General features: G+C 38.7%; 1 long non-coding RNA gene and 2 other non-coding genes across 3 annotated transcripts; 1 reads left to right on the forward strand and 2 right to left on the reverse strand.

Annotated features, from left to right (window-relative positions):
- Positions 1-4,886: 4,886 nt before the first annotated feature.
- On the reverse strand, positions 4,887-7,973 carry LOC109852973. Its single transcript, XR_002250067.1, has 3 exons — positions 7,804-7,973; positions 7,149-7,322; positions 4,887-6,314 (listed from the first exon to the last, which is right to left on the reverse strand). It is a non-coding gene; the product is annotated as an uncharacterized LOC109852973 (long non-coding RNA).
- Positions 7,974-14,986: 7,013 nt separating this feature from the next.
- On the forward strand, positions 14,987-15,058 carry Trnag-ucc. The gene has a single exon. It is a non-coding gene; the product is annotated as a tRNA-Gly (tRNA).
- Positions 15,059-15,192: 134 nt separating this feature from the next.
- Positions 15,193-15,264, reverse strand: Trnae-cuc. The gene has a single exon. It is a non-coding gene; the product is annotated as a tRNA-Glu (tRNA).
- Between the last annotated feature and the right edge of the window lie 219 nt (positions 15,265-15,483).

Raw genomic sequence — 15,483 nt, forward strand, 5'->3', positions numbered from 1 at the left:
AGCGCTCCGAAATGGCATACTTGAAATTTCCGTCGGGAAGAGGAATCGCGATATCGCGTGCGGAGACGAGAAATATGTTAAGAAATGCAACATATGTATGTACAAAATATATAAAATGAACTTATTAAATATAATAGACTATTAAATAGAATCGCGAAAAAATAAATCTTTTTTTTGTAAACAAATGTAATTTAATGAAAATAAAGTCACAAGGCGTTACTGAACAACATTGCGGGATGTTATGCCAGGATAAATTTAAAAGTGGTCAATATTTGATCCTATACGTTTCGATTATATGTTTAGTCATCTTCGGTGGATACTTAATTCAATCACGGCACTAAGAATTGACGATGTGAGATTAAATTTTTCACAGTGAGTGTTTACGTGTTTACTACAGTCTTGACGAAGAGGTAAACACGTAAACACTCACTGTGAAAAATTTAGTCTCACATCGTCAATTCTTAGTGCTGTGAATTAAGTACCCACTGAAGATGACTAAACATATAATCGAAACGTATAGGATCAAATATTGACCACTTTTAAATTTATCCTGGCATAACATCCCGCAATGTTGTTCAGTAACGCCTTGTGACTTTATTTTCATTGGATTTTCCACACTAAACCGAAGGATTCTCCTCGTCAAATCCACCATTTAATTATGTGAATCGCACGACAAAAAATCTCTAATGCTGTTTGCTTATAATATATCACTGCGCTGAAATATGCTCCTTGTAAAAATGTGAGAAAGAAGCGTGTACAAACATTCTTCTTTCTGAGGCGGTGTTATAAAGAATCATGAAGCGACAGAACATAAATCTAAGTTTAGGAGAAACGTGGCAGCTTCGATAATGGAAAGTTTCCCTTCTTTTCTCGGACGACACGCGATGAACTTTCCCGGTAAAGAGCAACATCGAGTGGCACTCCCATGCACAATCCTCCCTCTCCCTTACTCTTCGCGTCGATAGAATATTTTATTTAATGAAGACCTAATATAAATATCGAAGATTAATCGAGGCGTAATGCGCGCTCGTTCCCGGATGATAAACTACCCCTCCGGTGGGCGACCGATAACAGCGGAGTCACTGTCCATCAATATTACGCATAACCGCCCTCTCGAACTGACTTTACATCTCGATGAGAAAAGTGAGTTACCCCACTTTTCCTCGTCTTCGGGAGTCTCGCTTCCACCTCGCTCGCGGGAAAGGAAAATCCCTTCCCAAATATAATTATGTCGAGTGACCTCGTTACCGCGCCGCCTCCCATTCTTCAAAGTCGTTATAAAACCCTCATAAATTATAACGAAGTTCCTCGCTGTCGAGGAGATCTCTGTCAAATCGCGCCACCGTCGTACATTTCCCGATTGGTCGGAAGCTTCAAAATTATGATAACGAGATTCTAAGTGTCTCACGTCATATTTCTCTTGCATATGCAATATTCAACGTATGAAAATCGAACATTGCTATTCACATCCAATTCAATGTTTAAAACAAAAAAAAATAGAGACTTAAATATCTGTTGCGGTAAAAATAAATTCTCAATCTAGTAATAGTATCTTCGTAATTGTCTTCAGTTTTGCGTTTGCAATAAAATAAATTACAATACCCCGTGTATAATAATATACCACTGACGCGCTTTTATCGTAAATATAAACGTAATGCTCACGCTATTGGAAAAATCTCCCATTTGACGTGGAATTTCCTCTCCGACGAGTCAAACCGTCCGTCACGCATCAACGGAATTCCGGAAAAGCGACGCGGATAGAGTGAAGGAGAATAAAGCCGCATGGTTCATAAACAATTCCATATGGTCCCGCGTGCGTTTGCCGAGCGGCACTTACGACCACCGCGATCGCGCGTCTTCCTAGTTTCCTCGATATCGTCTCTACTTTACTTTCACCATTTCCGGGCCTCGCCTCGGCAGCATTTATGCCTTCTCCGTACCTCCACCTACCGTGTTATATGCCTTCGGGATTGTTATATATACGCTCGCCGACGATTACGCCACCCTCGCTTTGCCAAAGCGAGGGGTGGAAACGCGGCGGAGGGAGGAACAAAGAGAGAGAGAAAGAGCTCCATAATCGTAACGTGGCCCAGAAGGTCGAGCTTCAGTTCGGACGAGCACAAATCTCCCGTAATGACAGATAGACGCCGAAAGCGACCCCCTCGTGTGTGCTCGTCCATGCCAGCCACCGCGAGAAAATGTCAAGGGGTTGGAGAAGCGTTGCGAAAGAATTTCTCCCCGCGCACACTGAGGTTTCCGCGTAGACGGATGGGCGAGTCGAAAGCCTTTTATCGTTGCCAACGACGGGGCTTTATGATAATCGGTGTATCACCGGTACTCGAGAACTTTTCTTTTTTTTAAGTAATGAGAACATATTTTTTATCCGAAAGAATCGTTTTTCAAAGAAGTTAAATGAGAATATTGTATAAAATGTTTAATTTTCTGAAACTATAGAATTCTTTTCTCTTGTGTTATAAATTTTATTGCGCTAATTCGAAAAAAAATTTTTAATTCGCGTGTAACAACAAAATGACACGTTATCAAACAAATGTAAATAAATCGAGAACCGTAGAATTGCATCAACAACGTAAACAACGTCCCGAGCGCAGTTGTTTCTGAAACGTTGCGGTGATATATTAACGCGAATTTCCTCGCTTTTATAAATCACCGAAAATAACAAACCGAAGAGTTTGAAATAATGAAACAACTATTGTGACGTCGCTCAAAAGTGTCGCGCAAAACTTGCACGTATCGGTACGTGTGCCATCAAAATACAAATCGAGTCGAGGCAAAGCACGGAGACGATTTTACAGCCGAGTTTTTTTCCCTCCGGGCAGATTGACCATTTGACCATTAATTCCAATCACACAGACCGGTGACTTTTAATTACCAATGAAATTCCCGGAGCATTGCCTGATGAGGAAAAAATTACCGATCCACGCTGGCGCGGACCCTCCCTTCGGGGGATCAATCTCTTCTTTCTCTTTCTCTCTGTTCTTCCGTCTTTCGTTGGCCATCCACTCCGCTTTTTTTTCCGAAACGTTCCCCAGGGGTGATCGAGAACTAAATAGCTCGTTGTCGTCGTCGTGTAGACGTGGCGCTGTACTCCTGTTGGCCCCGGAACTCGCGCAGGATGCCGGGCATTCGCCCCGGAAATGAGCAAAAGCGAAAAAACATGTTTGAGCTCCGAGCCAAAGTGTCGACAGCGCTTGTGTCGGATGAGCAATTGAATAAAGTGGAGGCGTCAATATGTGACGACACCCGGATATACGACGAGAGGACGAGAAAGACGAGTCGGACACTTTATAGATAATCGCGCGTCAATCATTTTAGAGTAGATTACCAGCTGGTGTTTTCATTTTGTCGCATAAGCTTTCAGCAGGTATTTGTTGTAACGTTAAAACAGTACACATATACTGATAGATATTTTGTATATAATCTTTCTAACAACACAGATAAACGATCCTCGCGCTTACGATACGCTTCCTTCTCGTCTCTTAAAAATATTATTATCTTATCGTTTAAACGAAGCGCGACGTTTCTCTACGCCACTTGATAGAGAGAAATATTACTACATAGTAGCGTAACTTTATTATAAAATGATAAAACGTGACATATCTTTTTTCCCTCTATTCATCTGTGACGTCTCGCTATAAAATTTTAGAATTATATGTTAAAATGCTAAATATCGTAGGAGACTTTACTACGCTTATATTTTACGTACATTCTGACATATATATATACATATGTACATATGTGTATGTATACATATAACACTTCTATTCATTTATTGTTTTCGTTTCTACAATGGAACGCGCCCAGCGCTATCTCAATAATTGTATATATTATTCAAGTCGAGTCGCGACGGCCATTTGTCGACGGTATCGTTTCATGCGATAAGACGAGCAAACGATCCGATGTTAAATCTTCAAACTTCGTGGAAGAGCGTCTAGTATAGATGTGTCTTACTCGAAAATATTTTAAACAAATCTCTTCATCTAATCTACATAAAGTAAATATCTCTTCTGTCGGTATGAGACGAACTGAGGGCCATAACGTCAGTAACACTTCACCGTTTATTACTAAGCTATTCGGTTAATTGTCTCAATCAAGTGTCCGTACATCCGTATTATTTGTACCGAGTTTTCTCATTTCTTTATGAATAAGAATAGTGCGTGACAAGTGTTGTGTTTCATTATCTTGGTATATGTTTCATTTCTGTGATTTTTTGTTTAGGTTAATAATTGTATTTCGTCACGTTTGCATTTTTCGAGTTCATTTTTTTAGTCAAAATAATATATTTATCACGCGGAAATGGCAATAACTGCGTCTCAGATTTGTTATCTTAAAATTGCGTAATTTTTCTAGAATAAAATGACGTCATTTTTTTTTCCGGAAACATAGTTTTGCGCAGTTCAACAATTAAAACGGTATAAAGGAAACCGCAATTTCCGTGTGATATCGTTTCTAAATATAACACAGAACTGTTATTTAGGGTGACGATCGTGTTATACTTCGCCACGTCTGCAATTTTTGACATATTATCAAGCAAAAAATATGTTTATATTCTTAGAAATGACACCACGCGCGGAAATGGTAATATCTGTGTATTTAGATTTATTATTTTTGAAATTGCGTAATTTTTTTGGAATAAAATGACGTCATTTTTCCCGGAAACATAGTTTTGCGCAGTTCAAAAGATTTAAACGGTATAACGGAAACCGCAATTTCCACGTGATGTCATTTCTAATATAATTTCGGAAACAAAGTTTTGCGCAGTTCAACAAATAAAACGATATAACGGAAACCGCAATTTCCGCGTGATATCGTTTTTAAATATAACACAGAATGTTAATTGGCTGTTATTTAGGGTGATGATGTTATACCTCGCCACGTTGCGGTTTTCAAGAAACATATTATCAAAAAAATATATTTATATTCTCAGAAATGACATCACGCAAAAGCGGCGGTATCTGAGTATTAGATTCGTTACTCCTTAAATTGTGTAACGTTTTCCTTTCCCGAAACAAACGTAACGTTATTTTTGTCCGAGAATGTATTTTTGCGCAGTTGAATAAAACGATATATCGGATTTCGCCATTTTCGTGTGATGTTGTTTCCGATACAGCGCACAGAATTTTCATACTCGCGAAAAATATATTTGTTAATACACACAAGACCGGTTCTCAACTGTAACCGTAATAATTTAAACAGAAATAGACGACGTTTCCGGCATCGTCTCTAGAAATACGACGTACAGCGCACGCCAGAAGCAGCTGTATTTCCGCAATAGCAAAGTGCACAATAACCGTTGAACTCAAGGTTCGTTATAATTACGGACTTAATCGGAATGCAGCAAAACCCGTCCTCGTTGTCGTCCCGCCAAGAATATGCTAAGCAGAAAACAACATATGGTAATAGCTGCGCGATCTATTTCGTAGTCAGCATGAGTGCTATCTGATCTCTACGTGTGCCTGACTTTTCCGTAAATATATATATATATATATGTTTATAACACTGTATGATTTCACGAGTAATTGTAAACACCACCGGTGATACGATTAAAATATAATGAAAAATTGAAAACTGATTAGCGCAGAGCACACTCTCTCTTGTTATCTAAAGATATTTACTTTCACATATCAGTAAAAAAAAAGACTTTTTTCTCTTTCTTATAAAGTAAATATTATTTGTCACGTCTCAGTAATAAATTATAAAGCGTAAACAGTTTATATAATCTTTAGAAAATCCTCGAGGACACCCTCTTGTGTGTCGGACGGTCAAAAGTAAATCTTCGAAAATCGTCGTAATAAAATTCGATCATCGCGGTGAAACGTGCCGATCGCAATGAAAGCGGTTGGGCCCTTCGCGTTATTTCAATAAAGCAAATGGAGTAGGTCGCTCTATATTTTTCTATAGAATAGAAAAGAGCAGAAGAAAGAGAAGAGGAACGGGGAGAAGGTACGCGCAAGAGACGGGGGCTATGATGGAGCCGTCAGTACATCGTGATCCACGCATCATCAACATTGACGACCTCCGTCCGCTTTTTGGTCTCGACGAAACCCCTCTTCTCAGGGCCATTGCGCCAGTTTACGAGCCTGCAGGGAGATCTGTTGCCTTCTTCTCTCTTCCTTTCCGTCTCGCTTTGCGCTTCTCTTTCCGCGCGTCGTTGTTAGTAGCTGCTACTGCCGATCGCTTCACGACGTCGACGAAACGCGTTTTCGGTAAATCCGTGACGTCACCATCTAATTCACTCTTCACGCCTTGTTACGCCGCGCGGTAACGTACCGTTTTACGATTTCGTCGCGCGCCGCCTGCGAATTGCCAATTGTTAATTAGCATTCTCGCGGAAGACGCCAGGGGTAAGGGCGCGTATACTCTATCCGGGGGAAGGGATGTGGGAAGTACACGTTTTCAACGAAGATTTACGCGACACAACTGGTGAGTTCTTGTACATATCCGCTTCACGCAATCTACATTCATCGACGCGTGTCAACGACGTGCGTGCCGATGTCTATTGTTAAACCTGCGTCTAACACTGCGCGTATACGTACACATGTGTACGATGCGTTGACGCAACATCATTCACATGATATACAACAGAAGTTAGAATTCGTGGAAATTATCGCGAAAAGAAACTCTAATTAAATAAAGCAGTCTAATCTAATCTAATCTAATTATATATTACATATAATTACGAAAATGACTAATAAATATTATTATTTTAATCTGACGATACAATTAAAATAAAAAAACACTCTCAGATATAAATAAGAATGCTTTGTAATTGGATAATCTATTTATGGATTTTCTATATGTTAGTAATTATATAAAGTTAACTAAATAATGTCATCAAGGAGCAACAATATATATATAGGCTCGACTCTGTTTACTTAATATTGTAATTGCTAGCTTAGATGGTCGACGTAGAAACAGTACGGACGTACGCAATTCAATGCAACTATTATATAAAAGTGAAAGTTTTGCAAGGGGACATCGGTACGATTAAAGCGTAGTTACATGCAATATGCGGGTTGTTTGCAAATTAATAATTCATCGACAATTAACCCTTCGCAGGTGGTCAGAATAAAATGCAAGACAACATATGTTTGCTCTTGATGAATCATAGAGAAATTAGCATAACTAACCCGCCACGAGATCATTAGCATATTCGTGTCGATAGACCAGTGTACGCCGGGATCTCGCATGTTTGCCGCTCGTCCTGTACTTCTGACAGCACTTTGAAGTCATCACACGGACGTGACGAAGGAAACGTTTTTTCTTCGCATTGTTGACGGATACGCTTTCCGATTTGCATGCAACTTTTTAATATTTTTTTCTCGAGTCAGATGAAAAAAGAAAAGACACACAGATAAGTGCGGAAGAATCAAGTTTTGTTGATAAAATGTTCTATAACATCTATCATTATTTTCTATTGTCTGTATTATTTTAATCTTCCAAATAGTGTGAATTTGAAATTTCGTATCGAAATCGATCTCGGATACTTGAAAACAATTGAAAAGATGCATTAAAAAATATTATAAAACCATCAGTGTCATCATTTCAGAGAAAATATGTAAATATGTAAAATTACATTTTTAATAAATAAATCTAAAACTTCGTGATGAAAAGATTAAAAATAATTTTTGTCTTATTGAGAGAAATATTTTGTTTAAATAAAACAAAGAAGAATAAATCTATACATAGCCTTGCGATATTTTAAACTCAGCTGCTATCTCAATCCTGCTTTTCCTCTTTCATAACCGGTTATTTTGATTTTGCAAACTTTTTTTTCAAACTAACCTTTAGATCAGCGCGAATCTAGCGCTTCTCGACTATTGAAAAGCGGCCGTGTCGCTTTGATATTGCGTCAAAATAATAAATTCGAAGTCGCATCACCGTTCAATTCGGTCCGGAAAATATTTAATTACTGAATTCGGAATAGCAGTGGCACGTCAAATTCCTCCTATACTCTTGCGCGAATCCCACGGGGTGTGTGTTCAACTGCAACAAGCTTCAGTCGTGCTCCACCGCATCGCTCGGGCTCTCTCTATTTCGATTTACTATTTATAGAACACACGCGAATATCGATAATAAGGTAAATCGACTGCGATTGTGCGTAAAGAGACGTGTACACGCGTTGTATGTACACGACTAGTGCCTCATTACACAACATATAGGTAATCTAGACGAAGTACACGACTATAATACAAGTGCACAGAAGCGTAGAAATTGATAACAATTGAGAAAAAATTATTATTATTATCGCGTAATTGATGTTAAACATTCCTGCTGCACAATACAATATTGTTCATAACTAATAGTTTAATAATTCCGTTTGAAACAATCGATTATATTCAACAGCAATTATTCATCGAACCTACCGTTCGAGAGTTTAATTAATGAATAATTCTGTGTGCAAATCGGTCCTATCGGATGGTTTATCTTCATTATCAAATAGCGGATCGCGCTACAAAGCTGCGTAAACCCTGATCCGCACGTGATAGAAATGACAGTTGCGATTGCGGACTGCTCTATACGTAGCGGCCGAACGTGCCTACGTTTCGGAGAAACCCGGGCTCCATAGAGAGCGATGCATGCGTAATTAATGAAACCAATAAAGCCGTTCGCGCCCGTGGAAATTCGTTAAATTTAATTGGACGCGAGTAATCCCACGTTCGGGCGAGAGGAAGCGCGCGCGAAGAAGGGGTCGGGCAATTCGTGGACGGCGGGATGAGAGAGAGAGAGAGAGACAGTTCAGGTGGATTCTAAACACGACACCGGGGGAGAAACATCCGAATCCGTGATAGGCTGATAGAGAAACGAGCGCACGTGAAATTCGAGGGTCGTTAAAAAACGACGGAAATCGGCGTTATCGTTTCTGGGAAATAAAACGCCATACGGAAACGTGAATATTTATTCGCGAGAGCCACAAAAGAATCTTCGAATACAAAACCTTTTTTTATACGCGAAGAAGAGCTCGTTTTATTGTTGAACGCGTTTTTCAGCGCCCGCTTTTATATGAAGCTTTGCTCTACCGCAAGTTATTATTTGCATTATTGTCCCCATCACACACATATAGTTCGAAATAACTATTAATGACAATTAAAAGATAATTTGCGATCATAGAATATTAAAGAACAATATTTTATTTTCATTTTGGCAAAGAGAGAGCGCGCGCAAAAATACCTGTTGACAAATTGATGATCAAACACGCCATCGTACAGCCATCTGTTAGAACAGCAAGGAACTCGCACCTAGTCGTCGTGGTCGGGTTATTCGCGACGATATTTAGCTGTATCGGAGTGATCGCGCTCGTTTTGCAGCACGACAATAACCATACTAACTCGCATGAATATTAATGCGTGTTAATGCGCGACACGGTTATTGGTCGTCGCGAAGACCAAACGCGTGCTGTTAGCGCGCGCATTTTTGTCGTAAGCGAGGGAAGTGTGGATGTTTATAAGAGAGAGATGTTGCCGCGCGTCATTGATCGAGAGCGCAATATATCGCGATTAATCTGACTGACTACACAGTAACAACGTTTCACGGCGGCAGTCGCATTACAGAAGCCGGGGTCTCGCTGTTTACGCCATCGTCGCGCGTTTCTCCGCCGGCAGTCAGTTGTTGGAAATTCGGTCGTCACTGAAATATCGCATTTCCAACTAAATCTGGCCGAATCTAATTTTACGGGACCCATGTGCATTAGCGGATTAATGCACTCCATTCCTGGCGGACCAAGTGATGAGCTGTATTTGCATGGCATTATACTTGCGTACCCTTCTCCAACCCCCTGCTCCCTCGTTCCGCCACCCCCCGCTCTCGTTTCGCCCCTTCAATCCTGTCTCTAATTATACGTGTAGCGCCACTATCGGGCCCTCTTGCGCAGGTGATAATCATATTACTATCCTATCAACGTTATTGCCATTCCTGAACGCATACCACGATCGCACTATTTGAAGTGCTTGGACTAGTGCGGAATCGATCGTACGCGCTAAGAGGCTTCGTCCTTCCCCTTCCCTCCCCCTCCCCCGAATGTCCTCTCGCAGTTCATTCGAGGAAGGACCGAGGAGATAGAGATTAGACAATGGCTTTGTATTTGTCAATTGACAATTAGCAGAGAATCTAATGGAATTGCGTTGTATAGTAAATGCCGAACATATATTCCCTGCGCCACCGAGGAAACGTTTCACGCACGGAGTGTTTTGTGTACATGTGTGTATAGTTTACGTAATACATTTAATAGTGAAAATTTATATGTACACAAGATTTGCTTGCTTTTGGTTAGCAGTGTTGAACACACTAAATTGTTCAAAAGATTGACTCTCTAAAAATATTCGTATATTTTATCTAATATTTATATCCAATTACTCTATTGTTTAAACATTATTTGAATGCAAGGTTCATCTGCATGGATATTTTTTTCTTGATAATGTTTGCGTGTACTCGTTGTTGCCGATAAAGGTAAAAAAAAAAAAACTATATGTCTCCCAGACAGAGCGCAAACAAAACTTGAATAAATAACGATCGAAACGGGCAATGAACCTGAATTCGCCAACTCTCATGGAAGTTGCCGAAAGTAGAACGCGAAGCTATCAGGCAGTCTCGAGCACGAGCAATGAAGAGATGCGCGAGGTAGTATCAGTTACATAGATATACATAAGTCCGATAATTTTGTTTGTTCAAGCACAGGAAGGAAATTCACGCGATAAAATACAGAAAAAAATCTTTGAATCATTAGACAGATATTTTTGAATTTCTGCACGGTGATATGTTCTTTTATCCTCTGTTAATTGCGCGTTATTTTATCAACTTTTCTCGTACTTTGCAAAAGCAAAAACAGAATTGTATAATTTTTCACAAATTGAGCATAAAGAGAGAGAGAGAGAGAGAGATCTGTTTAAAAATGTATCTATATAAAAACAAAAAATAACAAACATATCTCGGTATGTATTATAAAAGAATCACGTACATCTCTCTTGCTATTAAAAAAATGAACACATTATCTCACTGTACCAACACACACCGTGAAATCACGGACGGACTTTCGGCGCCGCCAGCAATTTTGAAATACGCACGCGGAAAGCGTAATTTTTTTGGCGTCCAGCAATTAGAGTGGAAGTGCAGAAGAAATCGTCGTACTCTGTAATTCGTTGCACAAACACACTCGGTGTGCGCTGGCGGCGACGACAGCGGCGGCGGCGCCTGTGCTCATACGTCCCCTGTTACGTACGAGCATGTACACGCGATATGCAAATCCGCAGATAATGCGCATCGTAGGTGATCGCGGCCGGTCGTAATTCGCGCAAGCCGTGCATTTTTCTAATGAGATTTTTTTTTATAATTAAAGGATAAGGCGTGCCGAGTGGAGCGCCGCGCGTACATATACACGTATCTTAACGCTCCTTTTTTATCAATTTTTATCAACGTAATTCGGTTCAAGTTGGCGCGCGCGTGTTATCACACGAAGTCACTCTCAGGAAATGGACTCATTCCCTGTCATTAGTTCATTATTTAACGATGACACAATATCGCGATATCCGCTAATGATCTCGACTCGAAATGGCGGTATATCGCGAACTTTCCCTCGTCTTTCTTTTTGTGCGTGTCCGTCTCTCTTCTCGCGACGCGTTTCGATATCTTTCCGAGATAAATCGTATGATTAATCGTCCAGAGCGAGCGTAATCAAAACACGTTATCATCGTCTCTCTATGTTTGTCTACATTTAGTTTGTTTTGTTCTTTCAAATTATAGTGTAGCGTGAAAAATATTGTGAGATAATGTGTTGTTTTATTCAGTGTAAATGACATTGATTTCGTTTGTAGAAATATATAAATATTTACATCTTTTTTTAACGTTACATGACTCACCGTGTCGTCGACCGAAAAAAACCGCAACATGTTGCAGATCGTCTCGATGAGTCTCCGATGCTCCCGTTCTTGAAGATCTTGAAGATCGTGTCGACACTGGGACGCCAATCCGCAATATTCCAATATTTTCGCTTCGCACTTTTCACAAACACTCGTGATATTCGAATCACTTCCGAAAATGGCCGCGAAACGGTCGAAAAATCACTGTTTTTACACGGTACCGAAAGAAACACTTTTGCTCCGCACTTCGTTCGACCCGCTCTTCGAAATAACAACCGATCGCTTCACCAATTCGCGATTGAAACTCAACACACATCGGGCGATCGAAATGTTCAACATTTAACTCAACAAAAGTTTCACACAAATCAAGAAACAAACTTGCGTTGTTTTACTCCGTGCGCTGTTAGAAAAACTGTGGTAGAATTCGTCTTGTTCGTTCAAACTCGGACCGCGTCGTCTAATGTCGTCGTTTAGCTTCGGCTGAATTCTCGGAAGCTGAGTTTGAGTTTGAATTTTCGGAAATGGCGCGAACTTTCTCTGTTGCACTATTTTGATTCGGATTCTCGACGATCACTTTGAAAATTTTTATACGATTACGCACGGATTTACGCGAGATAAATAACACTCACTCGGGATTACAGGACCGATTTAACTGTCTTTGATTAAGTTAATCGGTTTAGTAAGCGTCAACTATGATTGATCAATTCGGCTAATTGACTAATGCGATTAAGTTAATTCCGACAGAATATAATCGGCCGATTAATGTTAATCGGTTGAAAGTGATCATTAGTCTCGAATGTTGATGTTTCGTACATTCGTAATCGCGGACTTACTTGTATTGCGAGAAAATGGCGCGAACTGCGCGTGGCTTCGTACGAAACCCGACAAATACAAACTCTGTTTTGACACATCTCGATATCTTCGACGACAACAAAACTCCGTATTTTATATTTTGCTTTGCAATCCTTCGTTCTCGATGTAAATATTGTGTAAGATGTTAACGAAGAGAGGCTCGCTCAGAAAATCAGCAAAAACTTGCGCGACCTTAAACGCTCGATGCAACGAAGAGGACGTTCTCCGTAAATATCCTCCCACATGAAGTTGCACCGAATGACGTCTTGTTTTTATTCTCAATTAGTTCGCGTCTGTTCTCATGAGAGCAAATTTCTGATTGGTCTAACGCCATTATGTAGCAACACGATGTCTTATATTTTTGTACCCCATGCTCTGTGTTCACTGTGTTTCTCTCATCTAGATTAATTTTCTTTTTCCGTTTTGCGATTCGATCGATATTATACATTATATTAGAAAAAAATATAGATATAAAAACTCTGGAAACAAACATAAATTGATACTTCGGAAATATGAAGTATTTATAATATTTTATCCATATTTGTTTGAAAAATTTGTTAGGTTTAACGAATTTTTTGCTGTAAATAAATTATTACAAAAATACGCGGAACACATCGCACGTATTTTCAGAGAACAGATCTTTCGCGCAAAGTTATTCGTAATATTAAATTCGCGACGAATTAATCGGGTTAGTATAATCAGAGCGCGGCTAATGTGAGTTGAGCGCCAAATGCTGTTTCTAACGTAATCAAATTTGCATTGTGTCTCGCATTGTGTGAGAGAGAATACCGAATTGCATCTCCGTTTGTCGGCGCGAATAGCTTACTGTGACTAATCAAGCATTTCGTTCTAGTATTCTGATATCGTCCGTCATATATCGGAGAACGCACGCAGTGTATTTATCAGAGTAAACAAGCGAAAATAGTTTTGCTAAGTCGTGAGAATTATCGACAATCTTAAATTAATCTAATCTGTTAAAGACCGTTGCAATCGCTATCATATTTGTGAGATAATACATGTAACATGTTATTTCCGAAGTTTTACAAATAAAACACAGAGATTCTTATTTCTAGACAAATAGTGTATGTAATTCATATGATAAGTTTTTTTTTTAGTTTTTATAACGTTTTTCAATACATTGTTACATGCCGCAAAACTACGCATTACTGCTGGAACGAGTATTTTTCTCTTTTAGTATTTTTGAGACAAGACTTTATCGTCAGATTTATCTGACACTTCGAGTAACTCACATTGTACAGCGCTCTAAAGGCAAGTTTTAATCTCACTTTGCTTTTCGGTCTGAGGGAGACATAAAGCCTTCTGCACAATATGCACTCGAGATTATTGAGGTTGCATCTAAAGTTGTTTAATTATTCCAGATAAAAGTGCAGTTTAGTCGACAGCTTTAAGAATTCGCATCTGAGTCAGATAATACTGTTTAATTGGCGAGCACATCATTTCGGGCCGGTAATGCTGCTTAATTGGCGAGCGGAAAACAATGCGCCGCATGCGTTCATTATCCGTTGGTATTTAGCAGTTATATTGCATGTGAAAAATTCGTTTGTGGATACGCATTTCTGTGCGCGAACTGCCAAATGCCGATGAAAACACCACAGATTGAGAGTATCGCATGATTGGCTGCAATTTGTGGTGACGAATTATTAATTATGTATGTTGTCTGACATTGATAACTCGATTTTTTTAAATAATTGCACAGAAAAATAAAAATAAATCAATGCTTATTCATATAAACTAAAGAAATAGATGCAGACAAAAATTTTTGCTAGAAATCAAGAAGATTAATTACTATATGGCCGGAAAGAAAAAATTTGCTAAACTATTGAATTTTTCGTTTTGCCATAAAACATTTTGTGATGAAATAAAAACTCCAGTAAGTTTAACAAATTTTTCTTGTTGATTAAATAATAACAAAATTGTTTTCGTGTGATATAAGTAAATTAGTTCGCAAAAAAGAAAACAGAGAAGAAAAGATAATTTTTTTCTTATGTAAATATATGTCGACTCAAATTTGATTTTTAACTGATATTGTATTTTAAATTTTGAAATTACTTTATAATCAAGACAATAGAGACGAAATTAGAGACGAAGAGAGAAAAAGATAAGATAAAAAAATGTAGAAAGCAAAATATACGAAAAGCAACAATTACTATGCGAAGTAGTCTAATTACTTTTAGACTTATATTTAAATGCTCACTATTTTGAAATATGAGTTACATTTGGATCGAGAGTACGGCTACGTATCTGCGATGGTGGTGTAATGGTTAGCATAGTTGCCTTCCAAGCAGTTGATCCGGGTTCGATTCCCGGCCATCGCAGGAATAATTTTTGCTGAGTTTTATAATGCTTTTTAAATTTATTTTTTATGTGTTTGAGAGAAAAAAGTTCATATATATTTAAATAAAAATATATACATATATAAAATGTGTATATTATAGAAATAAAAAAAAAATTCCGGTACCGGGAATCGAACCCGAGCCTCCTGGGTGAGAGCCAGGTATCCTAACCACTAGACCATACCGGAGGACGTTTCTAGTCTTCTTACACACGTACACACACATACACATAATTTTTAAAACAGAAATATTTGGAAAAGATTTGAAAAATTTATTAAATAAATAAATAATAATGCAGCATTATTGTTGTTAAATTTAGAGAAATTGATGATCGATCTAATTAATAACGTAAACTTATCTATCTATTTATCTATTTAACTTTCTCCTCTCTCTCTCTCTCTCTCTCT

The sequence above is a fragment of the Pseudomyrmex gracilis genome, unplaced genomic scaffold, assembly GCF_002006095.1.
Source record: "Pseudomyrmex gracilis isolate BER0280 unplaced genomic scaffold, ASM200609v1 scaffold_41, whole genome shotgun sequence".
In the NCBI taxonomy this organism is placed as follows: domain Eukaryota; kingdom Metazoa; phylum Arthropoda; class Insecta; order Hymenoptera; family Formicidae; genus Pseudomyrmex; species Pseudomyrmex gracilis.